Source organism: Podarcis vaucheri (assembly GCF_965113315.1).
Source record: "Podarcis vaucheri genome assembly, chromosome: 7".
Lineage (NCBI taxonomy): Eukaryota > Metazoa > Chordata > Lepidosauria > Squamata > Lacertidae > Podarcis > Podarcis vaucheri.
The window spans coordinates 63,254,038-63,262,255 of record NC_138765.1 but is presented as its reverse complement, the minus strand read 5'-3'; the positions used below and the strand labels follow the sequence as shown (position 1 = coordinate 63,262,255).

Sequence of the window (8,218 nt, the reverse complement as noted above, 5' to 3'; positions counted from 1 at the left end):
TCCTTTAGAAAAGGCTTCTTCAGAATTCAAATCTACACAGTCAAGGAAGTCAGATCTGACAGCGATAGGCTGCCCGGATTTATAAAAGAAAACTGATACTGATAACTCACAGTCTAAAACTGACACCAATTATAAGTGATCCTTACCCATCAGCCGATCCCCTCTAGAAAACACACAAGAGAGACTCAGAGCTCCTCATCTTGCCTATTTTCTTTTTCACCCAACCTTCTTTTTCTAAAGAAACAGGGAGTATTAATAAGTTGAGTTCAACAGTCGAAATGATGGCTCTGAGCAGTCAGCTTGTGCATTCTGTTAAAAAACAGTCAGGTTGATGCTTTGTTCTTAGGAGATGCTACACACTGGCCTGGAATAACTGTTTCATTTTCCCAGCCTTCAAGGACTGCTTGGAGTTAGCATCATACTTGGTCTTTGGGATTGGGAGGGGGGACATCAGTGTAACCAGTGGTTGGACACATAGGAACACAGAAAGCATAGAAAGCAGCAGTATACTGAGTCAGACCATTGGTCCATATAGCTCAGTACTGTCGATACCGAGTGGTAGCAGCTCTCCAGGGTTTCAGGGATCTCTTCCTGTCCTACCTGGACATGCTGGGGATTGAACCCAGGACCTTCTGGATGCGAAGCAGATGCTCTGCCATGAGTCCTTCCTCAAACTCACTTACTCCCCTTTATGAAACTCACTCCCCTTTTATGGAGATCACCCTCTCTGAGACCCCACAGCTAATTCTCCCCTGGTCTTCTCACTGGCCCAAGTAGGACCAATTCAGCCAGCTAGCCCTGGGGATTATCTAACGCTTATTTCCCCTAAATTGATTTTTTAAATTTTATTGTTATTCATGTTTTTATACTGTATTTTATGCTGCTTTTATAATTAAGTGTTTTAAATTTGTTGTTAGCCGCCCTGAGCCCGGTTTTTGAACCAGGAAGGGTGGGGTATAATTAAAAAAATTATTATTATTATTATAATTACTTCTGGCCAACGGGAAAAAGGAGGTGGGTAGATAGTTGAGGTCCTAAGAAGACGAAGGATTATTTCATAAATGTGCATCTTGGAGCATTGGGACCTGGGGACCAAAGAGTGGAACTCCTCTGAATCTCTTAGTAACACATACTCAGAGGTTTTGAGTTGATGGGGCTGGGTCTCAATGATGAGGAGAGACAGAAGCAGAGAAGGAGCAGCTTCTCATATTGTGGGTTAGGGCTAAGTTTGGTTATAACTACCGGTGTCGTGGTCAGGGGCTGCAGGGGGTCAAAGATTCATTACTATTTCTGTAGCAGAGTCCTAACAGGGTCTCTGTCTCCAGCATTCCCCAATCAGCATGAAGGGAAGCTTTCTGGCCACTGAGAAAAAGTCTTCTTACCCTTTGTGCTGATTGGAGCCAATCAAAGTGAAAGGAGCTGAGTCAGCCACTGAGGATTGACTCCTAGGATCACTCTGGAGAAGGTGTGCCAGAAAAACACCAAGGAGGAGTTGCAGTGTATGCTCCAAAGCTAAATGTTTAGGGACACTGAAAACACAAAGGTGCTTCAGTTTCAAGAGAAGGGTGTGCAATTTCTGTTATGTATGATGGAACGTTAAGGAAAACACAACTTAAGTCACTACCAAAAAGGACATTGGAGCACCCCAAATCATTGGCAGTGCAGAAGATAGATCTAGCTGAAAGGCAACTCATGGGGATCTGCAGTGATTATTACAACACATCCCTAATTACTGTATTATTGTTGGATAGTTATAAGATAATTGTATAATCTTAGGAGGCTGTGCAATCTTAGAAGGGTGTGTGACTGTGACAGTCATGAAGGACCCCTGCATTTATGAATTTGCCACTACGCTACTGGTTATTACAGGAAGGGGGAGGAAGATTTGAACTGGCACAGAACCAATGTTCTCTCCTATCGCTAGCCAAGCTGCCTTTAAAAACAAAAAAATGGCTAGTTGACTTATCTCCTACTGCTCCTTGAACTGGATACAAACTGCTTTCACCTTCACCTCTGCTACCTCACGCTGCTTCAGTCTTGACAAGAGCAGGGTCTGACAGCTTGTATATAGCTCCAGGGCTTACCAAATCGAGAAAATATCTCAGGGAAGGGAGCCAAATCCAACTTCCAAAGCTTAAATCTCTCTGGTTCTTTTTCTTTGACTATTAAAAAAAGGGGGGAAACACCTAAAACACACACAATTGCCATGTATCAAAATTTCTGCTGCTAAGAGCCTGGCAAAATTTTTCATTGTGACAGCATATTCAGGGAACGTGGCTGCAGCAGGCGATGGAGTCACACTGAAAAATGTTTCCTTATATTTCCTCCCCTCGGCTTCCTTCACCCCCAATGGATTGTGCCCCTGGTTTTAGACTTCAAAGAATTTGTGATGAAACAAACAAACAGCTTTCCCTTCATTTGCTTTCCAGTTCTTTTGAGGCATGAAGCTCTGTCACATTTCAAATGTCCTCGGCTGGAATTTTGCATGAATTCTTAAGGCCTACCCTAACATTCAAGCATGCTTGTAATTTCTTGCTACTGGGTCTTAACAGTGAAAAACAGATTTGGGGGCTTTTTTACGTATCCACACTCATGAGGGCCTGTGGGCCGAGATGGGACCATAGGCTACATGGACAAGCTGAGGGCAACTCCGAAGGGCTGTGTAAGTATATACAACAGTGAAAGCGGTTCCCTCGGTGAGGTGAAGTCGCTATGTGAGCTTCCTGGCAGGTGGAGAGCTGTTGTTCACTAAGAGTGGTGGGGAGCATCTTATCTCCCTCACCTGCATGCTAGCTCTGCCTTGACTTCCATGCCACTTAATCCCTCTCCTTACCACTCGAGAACAGCGCCTCCACCTGGTGGAAAGCTAACATAGCAGCTCTGCCTCAACCAGGGAGCTGCTTCTACATGACAGGTAGAGAGAACGACTGGGCAGGGTCTCTGAGGTTGAGGGAGCACATATTCTCTAACTGTTCCCTTTTACCTGGTTTATTTAACCTCCCCATTGCAGGAGATGGCAATTAGATCAGTGGGGTCTGCAACCAATTGGTGCAGTGTGGAGTGTGTGTGTGTGTGTGTTGTGGAATCCCAGTTCCTTCCATGTATTGGACATTACACTCCCATCAGTCCCCACCAGCCTTGCCAGAGATGGTGACAGCTGGAGTTCCGCAGTATCTGGAGGGCTGCAGGTTGCCAACGCTTGCTATGGGAGAAAGTAAAGAAGGTCACTTAGGTCAGTGGAGGCTGCTCCATTAGGGCATGGGAGGGGGCACTGCCCCACCAATCTCTCAGCTTTGGCCTACTGCTATCTTAGAACCAATCCAGGTTAGGAAGCCCTGCCTATTGGTGTCCTTCACTCAGTAGTGCCCTTGTAGAACTTTGCAGGGAGGAAGATGCAGACAAAACCAGAATGAGTTGACTCTGCCTCTCATTGGTTCTGATTCCACTACTGGCCTCCCTCCCTTCTGCTCTACCAGCCCCAATGGGCACCACCCACCAGTGACTTTGTTCAACCCTTAGTGCAGGACTTCCTACTTCTGATTGCCCTGGTTGATGACCAGTGACCCCTGCCATCAAGCATGTGCATTATTTCCCCAGCCCCATCCTTCATTTGCACAGCCCCACCCTGCGTTCGTGTGTTTCAGCATTCACAGCTTTCCTTTGCTGAGCCTAAAGCATCATCAACAAGGTGTTGAACACCTTGAAAACCAGGTAGTAGTTAGAGCATTGGAGTGGAGTGATGAGCAGGGCCAGAGACAAGAGAGGAGCAATGGACGCCACTCTTCCCTTTGCATAGTAGGTTACATTCCAGCTATACAAAATAAATAAATAAACACACACACCTCTCTCTATCCAGGCAAGCAAGAGGCATTATTACAGTCCAAGGACACATTACACCCAGGCAAAGGCACGCAACGAAGGGGCATAGCCAGGCCAGTGATGGGTGTGGCCTAGGGAGAGGGGTGTGGCCTAGAGAGAATTCCAAGGGGCAGTGTTGAGAAGGCCCTGCTCAAATAAACTTATCACCTTTCTTCAAATGGCAGGAGGACCTGGAGCCAGTCAGGAAAGCTCAGGGTGGACAGAGTACCAGGAAATATTGCCCACCTTCACAGGCATCTGGAGTTCTTCCATCCATGACCTTTGACTTTCGAGCGTTCCTCCCTGGAGATCCTGTCTATGGAATTAGGAAGCCTTCCTTGAAAGATGCCTCTTTTTGTTGCCTTCGGAATCAAACATTTCAATCCTGATCAGCCACAGAGACACAGTATGGGGCAGGTGCAAGTGTCAAAAGCCTACTCCTTTTCATTTACTATTCGTGACCAGTCCATGGAGCATTTAGGATAGATGTGTGTGCTTGTGTGTTCCAGAAGTATTGATGTTTCTTCCTTCTGTGGTTCAGAACCAGGGTGCATTCCGCACTTCTCTTTATGAATTTTCTTCTCCTCCCCAAAAAGATGAGAAATGATACATTTTAATAGAAATTGCCAACAGAATCCCCACAAGGCTGCACAGATGGCTTTCAGAATTTAAAAAAACGCACAAACAAACAATTGGATCCATTCATCCATATTTCACAGCAATAAGCTGGAGATGGAAAGTATACTGCAAGATGAGAAAAGTGTGTGTGTGTATGTGTGTGTGTGTTTAGGGGAAAGCGCCATATTCAGCAAATACCCAAATGGAATCCAGGTCAACGCCTTACTTAAAATCCAGGGTGTAATATTCTTGAACATGGCTAGCCAAATCGGGATGACAGATGTAGAGCCTGATACTATGCAAAGCTGCAGTGAGCATGACATAGGATCAAGCTCAAGGGTCCCAGCACCAGCAGAAGTGAAAGCTTTATCCTTGTGGTCCATTTACAGCTGTGTCTACCATGCTGGAGGAGAGAAAGGCATTGATGCTGACCCATCGACAATCCAAGGAAGGCAGTGGAGGCTGGTCTGCCAGGGCAAATTAGTTTAGCAGAGGGCCATCAAACTTGGAAGCTGAATATACTCAGGCCCATCACTGCCTAGTCTGTCTTATTCACACATCACTAAATAAAAATGCCCAGGTCCCATTGGTAAAGAATAATAAAAAAATACTTACAGTTTCTTCATATGTACAATAGCTTCAGATTGTAAGCCTACATGGCAGGAGCTAGTTTCATGGTCACCTTTTGCAGGAGAGAGAGAGAGAGAGAACAAGAGGAAGGAGTGATCTGGAGGGTTTAGTGGGAAACCACAAAGTGTATTTTCGCCGGACTATCTGCTAGTGTTAACCCTGCCTTCTACTGACTGGAAGCATGTAGCTAGTCAATTGAATATGAATGTGAATATCCACCTGGGGCTCCAGCTCCTGGGGGCTGAGCTGTTTTGGGTCCTCTCAACATCTTTTGAGGGGGAGGAGGCTGAGCGCGGAGCTGAGCATGGGGTGACTCCAGTAGTCAGCTCCTCCTCCTCCTCCTTCACCGCCGAGGGGAAAAAGGGTGGAAGCAGCCTCCCGCCAGTTGCAGTGCCAGGAAGAGGAGGAGCTGCTAGCCATTGAAGCCACAGAGCCACAGTGTTTGGCTCCATCCCAGGCTCCTTCCAATGTCCTGGTGTCATGTGCACAACATTGCTCCCCCCATCACCCTCCCAATCTGGCGCTTCCGACATCCACCATGTGGCTGCATAATCCATTGGATTGCTGCTACCTTGGGAGACTCCTAATGAATGAGTCAACTTTTCAGATATAGTGCTATATGAGGCCTTCTTGAACCCAGTGTCAAGTGAGAAAAGCCTGAAGCACTCCCCTGCCCCTGAGCAATGATCAGCCGAGAAGCTACCAATAAATGAATTATAACAGGCTCACATATAGTGCATGGTATAGATAGATGATAGAGAGATAGATAGATATATAGATAGATAGATGGATAGATAGATAGAAAAATGGCATAGTAGGAATACTTCGTATATAAATGGGATAGAAAGGTTCTCTTGTGTTTTCTTTTGCTCCCTTCTTTTAAAAGCATGTTCAAATTTAATGTTCAACAAAAGGCATATTCTATTCCATTAAGTATTCATTGAGAGCCTCGTGGGTATTTCTCCCTTCCATGTAGCATACTTTGCATGCCCTCACTTTAGAACCTCGAGAGCAATTCCACTCCACAATGCCAAGGACGTCCCTCCAACACATTCCTTTTATATCTGCCGTGTTCTGGATTCTTTTTACAGTTAGCTTTGCATGCTTCCGGATCAGGTCACTTTAAAGGGCTACCTCCCTCAGAGGCTCAACTACTGCCACTACTATTACTGCTACTGCCCTTGCTATTCAAAACTAGACCCACTGCTGCTGGGACAAAGTGGTTCCGCATCTCAGAGGCAACATATAAAGTGTTGGAAATATAATTAAGAAAAGGAGAAATAAGATTAATAGGACAAAATATGGCAAATCACAATGTATGCATTAATTTGGTGCTTTCTGAGCAATTTAAATATCTAATTTGTTAAAATTACCTGCAAGTGTCTGATAATTAAGCACACATGAGTACTATTTAATTTGCCTCCGGCTTAATTTGGAGGCACATCAAATCATGTTTTGTGCTGTATGGGAGATGCTTGACAATCAGCTCATGTTGTTGAGGTGGATGAATAAGTTGCACCCCGGTGACAGAGGATAGTGGAAGTTCCAGGAGGCCTATTATTAACGAATGCCTTCAAAGTGCTTTGCATTCCTGTTTTCTAGCAGGGATTTCTGGACTCTCCTCCAGCCATAACAGGTGCCACAATATCACCATGACGTAATCTGCCCTGACCTAATGTGAATTGGGTGTGTGGTACCATGGCTGTTTCCTTTTTCCTTCTTAGTTTGTTTAAGAGAAGGAGGGAGAGAGAAAGAAGAGGAAAAACATATATGGGAAAGGGAGGAAAATTGTATCTGAGTGATGGAGAAAGGATACTGAGGATTTACTGAGTTTTGTGGGTCTTTTTGGAGCCTGGGAAAATGGGACTATGGAATTCTTCATTACAAAACTGAATTTTGAGAATGATGCAGGCTACAGCCCACAAGTATTGTTTGAGATGTACACCTAGACATTTATTTTCTACATATCTGAATTCCCTTCCCAAGGGAAAGCTCAAGTACCACCCAGTATCTAATTCCCCCCACAAAGCTCCCTCTTTTTTTAATGCCCCTTCAAAAATGAAACCAACATCCTTTGAAAATAAAGATAGGGTAAGTGAGCTACAGGCACTCAGTTTTGACCTTCCTGTGCAAAACATTTTCTTGTGAACTTTTGACCTTCCTGTAGAGAAGAGCATCCTCAACAGCAACAAAAATGCTAGCTTTAACAACCTCTAATTTCAAAACCCAAGCTTTAGAATCCCAAATCAAAAACTAAGGAGTTGAGTTGTTTCAGTCCTGCCACAGGCCCCCACAACTTGGTGACGCACCAAGCTGAATGCATCTCAACAGCATTGACTTGTGCTTGGCAACCCCAATGCTTCTTCTTTCTCGGGCTGTCAATAATAGCAGTTCTTTTATTTAAAAAAATCAAACCATCGCTGAACTGCTACACACAGCTGGTGATCCACTTTCAGCTCTGTGGTTAGCTGCTCTTCTCTAAAGGTTGTCAATTGGTACTAATGTGGAGGATATTCCACAATTTATAAAACATTTTAATGAAGTACGCATTGAACGTATTCTGGCATGAGATAACTCAGAACAATCAAGTTAGAGGTGCTTTAAATCCCCGTCATTGTTTTTCTAAATCAGGATGAGGACCCTTTTTCAGGTGAAGAGTTGCATTCACTCCTGAGTAGCCTTTTTCCAGAGGGAAAAGTGAGTGAGTGGAGCAAGAGCTGTGACCTTGGTACAGTGGACTACATTCCAATCATACAAAAGTCAGAGGTTTACACACACACACACACACACACACACACACACACACCCCTCACCATACAGGCAAGCAAGAAGGATTATCACAGTTCAAGGACAGATTCCAGCCAGGCAACAGCACTCAAGAAGGGTGCAGAGCACAGCCAGAGAGGTGGGTGACCTAGGGAGAGTTGCAAGAGTCAGATACAATGGCTTCAAGCACTATGTTGAGCCTAGGGCCAGAGATGCCCTCACCCCTAATGTATTTAATTGTTTCTACCCACTGAAGAGTCCTGTACTGCAGGGGGTTGGATTAGATGACACTTGGGTCTCAACTCTACAATTCTACGACTCTAAGAAGCAATTAAGTATATGAAAG

At 44.8% G+C, this 8,218-nt stretch overlaps 1 long non-coding RNA gene across 1 annotated transcript; it reads right to left on the bottom strand.

The window, feature by feature from the left end:
• Window positions 1–3,847: 3,847 nt before the first annotated feature.
• Window positions 3,848–6,149, bottom strand: LOC309537534. The gene is made up of 3 exons (XR_014221960.1): window positions 6,088–6,149; window positions 5,092–5,158; window positions 3,848–4,442 (listed from the first exon to the last, which is right to left on the bottom strand). It is a non-coding gene; the product is annotated as an uncharacterized lncRNA (long non-coding RNA).
• Window positions 6,150–8,218: the final 2,069 nt, after the last annotated feature.